The sequence below is a fragment of the Gadus chalcogrammus genome, chromosome 18 (genome assembly GCF_026213295.1).
Source record: "Gadus chalcogrammus isolate NIFS_2021 chromosome 18, NIFS_Gcha_1.0, whole genome shotgun sequence".
Lineage (NCBI taxonomy): Eukaryota > Metazoa > Chordata > Actinopteri > Gadiformes > Gadidae > Gadus > Gadus chalcogrammus.
The window spans coordinates 6,068,276-6,080,163 of record NC_079429.1 but is presented as its reverse complement, the minus strand read 5'-3'; the positions used below and the strand labels follow the sequence as shown (position 1 = coordinate 6,080,163).

Sequence of the window (11,888 nt, the reverse complement as noted above, 5' to 3'; positions counted from 1 at the left end):
TCTCTCTCTCTCTCTCTCTCTCTCTCTCTCCTCTCTCTCTCTCTCTCTCCCATCTCTCTCTATCTCTCTCTCTCTCTCTCTCTCTCTCTCTCCCTCCCTCTCTCCCTCCCTCCCTCCCATCCCTCCCTCCCCTCCCTCCCTCTCCTCTCTCTCTCTCTCTCTCTCTCTCTCTCTCTCTCTCTCTCTCTCTCTCTCTCTCCTCTGCCTTTATCTATACGGCTCTCTATCGCTCTCTGTCTCTGCCTTTATCTATATTGCTGACTCACTTTCTCTCTCTTTGCCTTCGTCAACATAGCTCTCTCTCGCCCGCTCCCTCTCGCTCACTCTCTCTTTCTCGCATCGCACTCTCTCTCTTGCACCCTCTCTGCATTAATCTACATTGTTCGCTCTATCCAATATAAGAACGCTCAGGGACATGTTGTTTACTATGAGGCTGAGAACAAAGTCCCCCCCCCACCACCAGCCCAGGGTTTCTTTGGATAGAACATATGTCGCTGACATCACTCTCTTGATAAACTAATCAGTCCCTCTCGGATTAACCATTGAACCAGATCCTTTGTCATGGGTTTCCTTCGGCAATAGATGATCATTGGTTTATTGTGAAACCACACACGTCATAAGGGATTGGTTTTCTACAACTTGAGGGAAACCTGTTTGCGTTGTGAACACTGTGTAACTATATTATAAGACAAAAAGTCTTAACTAATGTTTAAGTGGTTTTATCATCGTCTATATTATCTAGGAGCTATTTTGTGTAACTTTGAGGAGGAACTTCATTTGGGGTTGCATGTTACTGCACGTTGCCAACATCATGTGCAATGCAATCCATTTTACTTTTGGATGTTGAGACATTCTGATTTGCATATAAATTCTATAAATTATGATATATTTTGACAATGTTTTGTATTGAAAACGTCATAAAAGTTATTATTGATATTGGTATTTTTGTGTTTACTAATCAACAGCTACTTCAAAATGTATAAAAAAGGCCCTTTCAGAAGATATTAAATGCAGGTGAGCAAGTTATACGCTCAATTTATATTTAATGACATTTCATTTAGAAATGAATTTGTTATTTCTAAATGTCTTTCTGGGATACAAAACTACATTTTCATTGGATCAAGTCACAAAGTTGGGCTCACATCTAGGTCTTCTTCAACAATAGATTTACCATAATACCATAATCTACTATCAGATAATGAAATGCCAGGAAGGTTAATATGACAAATTATAATCTTTTCCAGCCTAAATGGTCATGTCTTATCTGCAATGAATGAATATCTTCCAAACAATTTGGATGATAACTTGTCAACTCTTAGGTGGTTTAAACAAGTAATTCAATTTGTGAGTCTTTGAGCGACTGAGTGAGCGACAACCACCAGAGGGCAATATCATATCAGGGACTTTCCCCACCAGCCACGATCCAACGGTCCAACCAAACATAACATGCTTATTACACATCAATAGGAGTCAATATCGACTTTCTCAAACCTATTCTTAGACACCTGCCTATAAAAGGGTCCCTGGCACTGAAAAGATCAAAACTTTGCAGTGAATGTCTTCGTGGACGAAATAGCAGCAGGCTACAAAAGGGATTTGGACATTGGCCTGGTGGGGTAAGGTTTAGTGAGTTAAGCGTCCCTTGGAGATTAGCCTACTGATTGGTCTTGTCATCTGTCAGCAAGAGGCACCATTAAGAACTAAACCAATAGTCTAACCTATTCGTGTTTTAGTGCCCCCTCCGGAGTATCAACTTCAAACACAGTGTGTGTTGCTGCTGCGTATGACTAGCGGTTGATCAGGGGACTGAGACAAAAGAAAGAAAAAGTGATCCGTGTAGAAGATCATTGCAACACAGTTTCGGGGAGGAGGACCTCTGACCAGCTGGGAGGACTGAAAGCTCCCACAGCGGAAAGTCAATCGCTTTTCATTCAGAGCGCAGGAAGGAAGTGGGCGCCTCTTGCAAGCAGAGTGAGTGCGCAACAAGTGTTCACTTTTTAAGGGCTACACCTTTTTTTCGTCTTAGCAAAGTTGTGAGAACTATTTGAGGACCACACTTTGACACTCAGCAGTCCAGAACAACCACAATAACAACAACCACCCCACAACAACACGAACAACATGTCAAATCTCCGACCGAAGCGGTGCACTTTAGAGAAGGGTCCGGACGGCTACGGCTTCCATCTGCACGGAGAGAAGGGGGACGGGCCAGTTCATCCGGCTGGTAGAGCCCGACTCCCCGGCTGCGGCCGCCGGACTGCTCGCCGGCGACCGCCTTGTTTTCGTCAACGGGGAGAGTGTAGACGGGGCCAGCCACCAGCAAGTGGTCGCCAAGATCCGGGTGACCGTGGGAGACCTGGAGCTGATCGTCGTGGACGACGAGACCGCGGAGCTCCTGAAGAAACACGGCCTGAAGTGCCGCGTAGAGTATGTGACGGAAGGCATCCCCGTGCCCGGGGAGGACACCCAGAGCAACGGGACGTCCGCAGCGGGTCTAGAGGGTCCAGCCCGGCCCCGCCAGAGAACGGAGAGATCCCCCTGCACAGGCTGAGTGTTAGCTCCAATAAGGTAACTAATTATTTCTGACTAACTAACAATCTAACTCTAATTCACTGACTCACTTACTCACCATGGTTATTGTTGATCTTTTTATTATGGTCATGTTACTAATAATAAACTTACCAAAGTGCAAACGTGCATCGAATACCAGGCAACAAAATGAGATATGTCATACGTGAGCTAGTCCTATCTAATTTCCATAGAAGTGTTTCTGATTTGGATATATTTGAGAGCCAGAGGTTCAGAGCTTCAGACTGAAACATCCTTCATCAGGGCCTGGCAGTGTCGTCGCAGACTTTTTCCTATTGGTTTAGATATCATGACAGTTCCGTATGAAGTCTGCTGGTTACCCTACAAGTTCCTAATCTGGTTTGTCCTGTTTTGTTTAACCTCAGGCGTTTGGTCGAAACAAAACATTGAGTCATCCGTTCCGATTAGACATGCCTGTAGTTCTATACAATAAACCTATATAATGGTAGGCTACCCGTGTAGCACTTGCTTATGAGAGGTCGTTTAGGCCATATTTCATCCTTAACTCATCTCCACACTATCCTTCTCTCACACTATCATTCTCTCTCTCCCACATTATCACACACTCTCTCCCATACTATCATCATACTCTCTCTCACACACACCAAACACTCTAACGCACTATCATACTCTCTCCTACACACTATCATACTCTCTCTCTCTTGCAAACTGCTACAAATGATATATGTGTGACAGAATATGATAGTTAGGGACAGAGTATGATAGTTAGTGAGAGAGTAGGGTAGTTTGGAGAGAAATTATGGATTAATATTGTCTTAATGTCCTCATTCTTGTTCCTGGCTTGACTGCATTGACAATACTTAGACACACATACAACTATTAGACACAATGACCCAAAGCTTATTAGTGCTCATTTAGTGGAAGTTAAAGAAAGCAGACTTATTCTAATTAGTGCAGCATGCCTTGAGTTGGTTGTAAAATGATTTAGCAACTGGGTAATTAATCTGTTATATTGGTTAAGCATAGAGGGGCAAAGGGCATTAGGAAGTTATTGGCTTACATATTTCTTGTGTTGGAATGGGACAAAGTCCCTTCCAGATTGTGAGGATTCATAAATTATGCAAACAACATTATAATGCAGTTTCTCTCTGAGATTGTTCCAACAGTGCCAATTTGTTGTTTTTTTCGATTGGATTATGAGGGGCTGTTATAAGGCTTTTATGCTGGGGAGGTTTAGTTCTTAGTTTTTCCAGGACTCCACCTGGGAGATCAGAGTCCAAAGCCTGGCTATAAAACCCACAAACAGGTAAACTATACCGCTTTAGTGCCTTGCCCAGGTACTCTGAGCCAAGTCTAAGACACCTTTCAAGTCTCCATGAGCGATGGACACAGAATGTGAATGCATCTTACAACTGCGACTTTCAATTACCCGTGTAAACACACAAACCTTTATCATCCAGTTGTCTCCCTGTTTCTCCACCCTCAAGGTAGAGTTATGGTTGGACGTGGACCCAACGCAAGGGGGTTTACAGACCCATTTCGTCCTTGCGGACCCTCCTTGCGTCCACCGCAAGGGCCTGATGTGCGCCTACCAAATATGATAACCTTGCATTGAGGCGACACAGCAGCGAGGGCTGTGATTGGTCTGCTTACTAAAACCAGAAGCAGAACCAAAATAGCGTTATGTCATAGTCCAACTCCAACGATAACTAAGCCTTTAGTCTCCTGTACCCTACAGCCCCAAACAGCCCGGCTAAGCTCCCTGTTAACATTGTTTCTCATTTCCGGCTCTCACAATAGGACGATACATTACATTGACTACAAACAGGACGAAAAACGTCAATGTGGAACTGCTCATGACCCCACATCAACCACTGAACCATGCTTTTCTTTTTGCCTCTTTGGCTAGTTCCGTCCCCTCAAGCCCGCAGAGGAGAGTGAAGCTTGTCACTTCCCCTCCCCGAGGGCCAACAATGAGGCGGTGCGAAAGTGGTGGGAGGGTCAGGGTGTCATCATCACCATATTATGGTAACAAGGTCCCAGCTTTGCAGCCCTGAAACCCGACCGCCAGTTTCACCGCGCTGTATCGCCTGACCCGGGGGAACACGGGGGAGTGGGGTCCCTGGAGCCGGGAGGGGGGGAGGGGAATAGGGGGGGGGGGGGGGGGTAATGGGGGTAAGAGGGGTAGGGGTAACCAAGCAGCCTACGGGTTACCATGGAAACCTGCTGCAAGCAGAATGAGGCATTGTGCTGTTTCGGTGCTAGCATGGAGGGGGGGGGGGGGAGCAGAGAAAACACTCTCACGCCTCTACCAGGACCTGAAATACCTTCCCCACCCCCACCACCACCACCCACCCGCCACCACCAAGTCCAATGCATAGAGAGAGAATAGACGTGTGTGTGTGTATGTGTGTGTGTGTATCTGTGTGTCTGTAGTCAGAGAGGGGGGGGGGGGGGGAACTACAGGATTAAATAGCAATTTGTCTCCACTTGTGGAGAGAAAATGTCAGCCGAATGGAGAAGCATGGGAGCGGAGTGTGTGCTCCGAGTTTTATCTGCCGGTCGTTTCAAAAGCTGTGTCTTCCGCTAATCCACATACATTTTTTCGAAATTCCCCTTCAACCACTTTGTTCCACCTTGTATAAGTCATGGTTATCCAAGACGTTTTTATCGCTCGGAGATGCATAATATGTTATGTATTTGGATTATAGATGGAAGTAGACCTTTGCAGTCACTACAAAAGGCTGTGCACTGGATTTACGGCCGGCTCACAACTTGGGCATCACATGGTCACGGTATAGCCTGCCCCAGAAGTGCGACTCACCGCAAGCTTCCAAGCTGCTCCCATGTCCAGGCTTACCTCCCCCTAAAGTTTCTCCCAGTTGGGTCTTATCTCACCGTGACTGCTCAATTATTTTATTTTTACCAGAAACGGTATGACAATGAACTTTATTGACATCACAGCGGTGGTGGGCGCTATAATGTAGTTGACTTTGGCCCTTGCTCAAGTTAATTCTGACATAACGTAATCAATGTGGTGATGGAGTCGCTGGGGTTGTTGGGAGGTTGGAGAGGATGTGCGGGTGATATAATGCCCCATCATTGCCTTTTTTAAAGAGATTTACTATTTAAAGTTAGTTCATGCAGAGGAGACAGCGGACATTAATACCCAAGTCACACGCATTTCCTGTGCGTATATTTGATTATATAGTAGTCACTCCCGATTGCGAATATAGACTTTCAAAAGTTTCTCTGTGGGACTTTTTTTAAATGAAATGCTTTCAGCCGTCCCATGATGCCGAAAGTCTCCAATAACCTTACTTCCACTGGACGGTTGTCACGGAGACCTGAGGCTGAAAACGGCTTTTCCATCCAACTCTGTAATCCTTTGTTGTCACCCTCTCTAGGAGATCTGCTGCATCACCTACGTTTGCTCTTTACTATTCTCAAACACACACAAACAAAAAGGCCTTTGTAGAAACAACCTTCATGGACAACTAATCTATTTTAATAACTTTTTTGTTGACACACAACACAGAGACGCATACACAAACTCATATACACGCACGCACACACAGACATGCACACGCCAACACATCATGCCCCCACACACACCACACATACACACCGTGCCCACATGACAAATTACATTCAGCAGTGAGAAGCCTTATTTTAGCCGGAAGCTGTTCTTTAAAAAAGCTTTTTTTTGTGGCAAAGATTCTGTCTTTCAAGCTGCCATGACAGGGATTATGATACATTTCCGCACCAATAATCGCAAGACGGGACTCTGAAGTCTCTCTCTTTCTCTCTTCTCTCTTCTCTCTGTGTCCTATCTTTATCTCTCTCTTCTCGGTCTCCTCTTTTTATCCCTCCTCTATTCTCTCCCCTCTTTCTGTATCGTCTCTGCTGATCTGTTACCCTCATAGCTAGTCAGCTTATCCCCAATATATCGTTCCTGTTTTACCTCTCCACCCTGAACTGCTAATCTTTAGCCCTATGCCAATCAGCAGTAGCGCTAACACTAACCCTAAACCTCACTTATCTACTAAGGAAACAGTCTCATACCTGACATATCTTTATAAATAATCGTTTATAAGGCATGACCAATATATTATCACGTTGACTCCCCATATTGGTTTGTTTAGTATGGTTATTATTGCATTAGATTCCAAAGAAACAATGTTGATTACTCATAATATGAAATGTTACATTCGCCCACACAAGCCTTTTGTTCTCTGTTTCAAGTCCACTCCTTCAAGCTCAACAGTTCGGACAATTGAACGTGATAACTAAAGTTGACAGACAGTATACATAGTACAGATCAATGGCTTTGGGGGATTGGGAATAAGGCTTGGTGCTAGCTCACACTCACACACCATTTAGAAAGAGGCATGACTTTATAGGCTACCGTTGCATATGGGTGAAGGGTGAACATTATATAGAGCAATAAGTCTTAAGAGGAAACGACTGAACCATACAGTAGGTGTTTTGCTAACTTTGGCTTGTGCTCACTCAAGGCACCCTATCGAACACAAACACACTGACGCATAGCCACATGCACGCACGCTCTGTGGGTGGAGCAGCATTGTCGTGGTAACCACTTCCTGTTGCTGGTACTACTTGATTGCACATAACACGATTGTGTTATCGCAATACTTTTTTGGAGATTCAGATATTGTCATATAGCGATTATTCATTGCGATGAAGAGATCATCGAATTACATTTAGCCTCCTGGACACCAAGCCACTCTTGTCCTTGGGTGAGCAGTAGTGGTTCCTCAAATACATTGAGATGCAGGCTTCAAGAGAACAGTGCCAGAGACCTTTCTTTGAACAGTGCTCCTACTGCACCAGTAAACCTTTTTTTAAACAGTGCTCTAACAGCGCCAGAAGACCTTGTTTTGAACAGTTCTTTAACAGCACTAGAGACCTTGTTTTAAACGTTCTGTAACCGCGCTAGAGACCTTGTTTGAAACAGTTCTGTAACCACGCTAGAGACCTTGTTTTGAACAGGGTTAGGGTTAGGGTTAGGGTTAGGGTTAGGGTTAGGGTGCGGTGATCGCAGCTCTACTGCTCACTCCAAGTCCTGGACCCTTGACCCCCACACAGATTGCTTTCAAGTGATAAGGTAAACACCTTTTGCTACTAATAGTTTGAGGTCCAAATGGAATGATTTGGTAGTGTCAATATATTATATTGCACGGAAGTTTACGTAGAGAACGGGTAATAGTCCAAAGTGTTTGCATGGAGGAGAAAATAACCTGGTCATCTGGGAAACTCTTCCTTTTGGTCCAAAGTCCCTTCTCTTTTAAAGCCCATGTTTTACGAGGGGAGTAGAATGCGAGCCGTAAAACAATTAACCTTTTGATCAGTCTCATTAACATTAAGGAAACGTAGGGGGTGTTTACCAAGCCTGTCAAACCATTTTAAAAGCCCAAACAATGTGATGTTCAAGTAGCCCCACAGCAAGACCCCAATCATTCACTGTGTGTGTGTGTGTGTGTTGTGTGTGTTGTGTGTGTGTGTGTGTGTGTGGTGTGTTGTGTGTGTGTGTGTGTGTGTGTGTGTGTGTTGTGTGTGTGTGACAGCCCCCTGGCCAGGGTAATTGGGCAGCGTCTCATAACACCTCACTGTTATGAGACGTGCCTTTCATAACAAACAAGATTCTGTCTGCAATGCAACTTTATTCCATTTCTGCTGCGCAGTCTTAAGAATGACGATGCCATAAAGTTTCACCTTCTTAAAACGGCTTCCCAGTCCCTCTTCCTGCCTGTTCGTATGCTTGTAATGTTTTTGTGACTTTTTATCAATCACTTTATCAAGCCCTATATAAATACAATGTAGAATAATAATCATGATTATTATTAGGATCATCATGACTAGTGTATTTTCCATGCACCCATCCCATGGTCATTAAGATGTAACCCGCATTGATGTCTCCACGGTGATTTAAACAACATGCACTGGGACACAGAGTTTTTACTATTATTAGTGTTTAGTCTAAAGCCCCTTTGAATCCTGACATGGATTTGGACTGGGTACTCATGGTTGGGTGCATGGAGAGATGGGGCGGCGGGGGGAGACAGAGAGGAAAAGGGAGATTTATGAGAGGGTAAGCAGAGTAGACTACGTCTCTGGTGTGACTCTCAGGCTCTCAGAGAGAGAGAGAGGGAGCGAGAGACAGCGAGCAAGAGAGAGAGCGAGAGAGTAATGTCCTGTGCTTCTGGGCCATCTTCCCGACAGTGGGCGGTAAATGGATTACTCGGTTGTCATTCTGCCCTATGACTCTCATGGTGATCCAGTGTGTGTTGAGAGGTTGGCTGTGTGTACATGTCTGTATTGTTTGTACAAGTGTATGTCGCAGTTTCCGGTCTGCCAGCAGGCCCTTTCGATGAAAGGCACTGTGAAAATAAGACTGTACAACATTGGCTCTGTCAATCAATGACTTAAACATGATTTAGGAGTATGATGTGATATAATTGATGCCAAGTCAACATCTGTGACATGTATAGAATGTTTGCCAAGCCGTGGTGGACAATGTTAGCTTTTGAGAGAAAGTCCTTCAAAGAGTCTCATGGAACGGAAAATAAATGAGCAACAATGGAAAGTTCCTCCCCCACTTCCCAGAGTTCCTTGCGTTTGATCATTGGCCTCAAGCAAAGAAAAAAAGATTTTCCTTATTGCAATGCAAGGGATAATAATTTGTTGAAGCAGTGGATGGAAAATACATGACTAGACAAAATATGGAGAAAATGACATGTGTATAAGAGTTTGGACAAATCTGTTCACTGGTCAGTTTTTATTTTCTCATGAAAACGAAATAAGATTAAAGCAAACCAGCGTTTCCAATTTTTGCTTGGGAATTCATCAATTGGAATACATTTTTACTCATAAGCTCACATAAATGTCTGAAAGAAACTACTTTTGGCAGTTTTCCTGCCCTTGAAGTTTTGCACGCTATGCTTTAAATGGCTGCCGCATTATAGCTGTTGCCCACTAACCACTTAAACACTCCAAGCATGGTCAAAGTCCCTCAAGCTATGGATTTTTATACTTTACCCATAGTTGAAAATGGACTTGTTTTACCACAGCAAATAGAAAAAACTAGAGTATGTACAGTATTCAAAGTTTGAACCCAAAGAATAGTTTTTCTGCCAATAGAGTGAGTCCTGCAGAGTACATTTCTCATATGTTTACGCCTGTTAGTCAATAACAATCAACCAACAACCGACAAGCCACCGCCGAAGTGGAAAAAAGATAAGATAACTGCATTCGGGAACATTCGTTCACTCATTCATTAAACCCAGTTTATTCTTTTCTTTATGTGCAAAGTTCCAAGTTTCCCTCGCAGCATTATCTCCAGGTTTGCAAAACGGTATTGCCCATGATGAGGAGTGAACTCTGTAGAAACTGGGTTGTGTTGTGACACAGCCGCCATGACTCAGAAACCCTGCCAACTCTTCTTTTCAATTCCTGAAGGGGTTTCTGCTTCACGCTGACCTACGGTTGCTATGCTAACATGCTAGTCAGCAACAGTGCATGTTGGATAACTGTTGCTACGCTGACATGCTACTTAGCTGATTGTGGCTAGAGGAGAAGACCCAAAGGTGCCCTGTAAAAAATTTCTTGAATAGCACGGCACCAATCATTAACAGACGACTGGGATTATTCCGAGGCCGGTCTCTAGACAGGAAGAAGGTTGTGTGACCAGAAAAGCTGAAGAGGGTTGTGTGACGACGACAGGAACATGAGCGTGTTACGTGGCCGACAGCCTGCTCCCCCGTTGTGATGCTACACCGGGGGACTGCTGAAGAGGCAAACTCCTGAATTTAGCTCTCCTGTTAGAAGACACACTCCACACACTGAAACAAGAGTACACAATACAACTAAACAGTTTTGAGCTGTAAGAGCTGACATGTTGTGAATACACACAGGTTTCACGATTATTCAATTTGAAACAGCATAAACACAAAACTCCTGTCCAAGACCCCACCAGACTGCGTCTGGATTATGCCTCCCGTGCTCACACTTAAGTGTCCTAATGTTTACTGTCCTAATGTTTAGTGTCCTGATGTTTAGTGTTTGCTCTCTATGTTTAGTGTCCTCTCTGTCTCAATAGCGAAGTTGACACCTGACATTGGGAAGTCAGATATTCACAATGTTGCTTTCTCATCTAGATTCTGTGTGTCATCTTTTCATAACAAACAAGGTTGTGTATTTAACGTGACTTTATGAGTTCACTCTGTTTTGTAAATGAGCTTTAGTGTTGCTTTGATAAAACAGTGTTTTGAGCTTATGAAAGCGCTCTTTAAAATATCCTCTAGTGTTATATTATAATTTCACGCAGCTGATGTTTGTCCCTGCAGGAGGCGAGTGAAGGGCTTCGGCCGCGTCTGTGTCACATGGCAAAGGGAGCCAACGGCTACGGCTTCAACCTGCACAGCGAGAAGTCCAAACCGGGCCAGTTCATCCGGGCCGTGGACGACCACTCCCCCGCCCAGAGGGCCGGACTGTGCCCGGAGACAAGATCCTGCAGGTAACACCCCTTCAGCCCACTGACTGGCTGGCTGAATGACTGACTGGCTGACTGACTGACTGACTGGCTGGCCGACTGACAGGTTGACTGACTGACTGACATGCTGCATGACTCTCTGACTGGTTTAATGACTGGCTGACAGACTGACTGTCAGATTGCTCATCTGACTGACTAGCTGGCCGACTGACCGGCTGGATGACTTGCTGAGTATGCATTCTGTAACTAATAATCGGAAGTGTCTTAAACAAGACTGTAAAGTGTGGATAGGGGGCAGGGGGGGGGCAGGGTCCAATATAGTGTGTGTTGATGTGTCTTCATAATGTGAGGATTCTCCAGAAGCACACCCATGCAAACACTCTATCTCTTCACACACACACACACACACCACACACACACCACACACACACACACACACACACACACACACACACACACACACACACACACACACACACACACACACACACACACACACACACACACACACACACACCCAGAGTGTGTCACAGTGCAGGCTGAATAACATGCAGGGTGGAGCAGAGTGCATTCTCTTCCTCCTAACTTATGTGCAGTGTGAGCACAATCGCACTGGAATATGTTCTCACAGGAGGAAACGGGACTTTACACACACACAAGCACAGAACACAAGCGTGCGCACACGCACAGAACACGCGCACAGAACACACACCGAACCCATACACACACACAAGCACACACACATACACACTAAACACACAAACACACATTGAACATGCACACATACACACTGAACACACCAAACATTCACACACACACCATCACG

The 11,888-nt window shown here is 44.8% G+C and overlaps 1 pseudogene; it reads left to right on the top strand.

Moving 5' to 3' along the window:
- The first annotated feature begins 1,749 nt into the window (after window positions 1-1,749).
- LOC130371446 (Na(+)/H(+) exchange regulatory cofactor NHE-RF1-like) overlaps window positions 1,750-11,888 on the top strand; it is a 16,091-nt pseudogene continuing 5,952 nt past the window's right edge.